A 1070-nucleotide genomic window follows, 5' to 3' on the forward strand; every position below is an offset into this window, starting at 1 on the left:
TTTGATAAAGGAAAAACAAGTAAATGTTTTTAAAAAGGAATAAAATCAGGCGGTGGTCTTGTGTATAGAAACCTATCAAATGCTGGGGCTGAGGGGCCTTCAGCTCCCCGAGTCACCCTCTTCATTTGATAGACGAGGAGCCCAAAGTGTTTAGAACAGGAAGGCTCTGACTTCAGAAACACTCAGGAAAGGAGTCACAGCAAGAGGGAGGAGAGGCTGCTAAGGTCGCTCCCGCAAGGCTGAGCGCGTGGGAATGATGAGTATGTACGATTTGGGAGTCGGGGTTCAACAGAGTTGAGAGTCCCACGTGATGCTGGGTTTTGGAACAGTAATGAACGGAAACTTAGGAAAATTAGGAGACTAGAGATATGGTAGGGGGCACAGAATGAACATTTTTCCAGCACCTCCACATAAAAGGCTCATGTAAACTCACCTAATCTTCTAAGTAACTCAGAAAATACCAGCACTCCCATTTTACATTAAGGACACTGAGGTTAAAATAACTAGCATTGGGCTTCCCTGGTGGCGCAGTGGTTGAGAGTCCGCCTGCCGATGCAGGGGACACGGGTTCGTGCCCCAGTCCGGGAAGATCCCACGTGCCGCGGAGCGGCTGGGCCCGTGAGCCACGGCCGCTGAGCCTGCGCGTCCGGAGCCTGTGCCCCGCAACGGGAGAGGCCGCAACAGTGAGAGGCCCGCGTACCGCAAAAAAAGAAAACACAAAAAAACAAAAAACTAGCATTGGTCACGGATCTAGCAAGGAACAAGAGCTATGATCTGCTCTCTGGATGGTCTCCAAATCCTTCCTCTTTCTACCGTGCTACACATTTGCCTCCTTCGCTTTGTCTTCTGAGAGAAAGAAAGACCTCGATTCATACAGGTTACTTATCAACCAAGGCATCTGGAGTTTTGATGGCATCAAAGATCTCAACTGGTGAGTCAACGACGTTGGGGCAGCCCACAGTGAGCCCGGCACAAACTCCTCATCCATCCAGTGATGTATTCCTGGAACTGGAAAGGCCGGCTCTCCCCAAGCAGGGCAAGGGGACGCGGAGGAGGGGAAGAGTGGTAGT

This window comes from Lipotes vexillifer, unplaced genomic scaffold, assembly GCF_000442215.2.
Source record: "Lipotes vexillifer unplaced genomic scaffold, Lipotes_vexillifer_v1.1 scaffold1242, whole genome shotgun sequence".
NCBI classification, from domain to species: domain Eukaryota; kingdom Metazoa; phylum Chordata; class Mammalia; order Artiodactyla; family Lipotidae; genus Lipotes; species Lipotes vexillifer.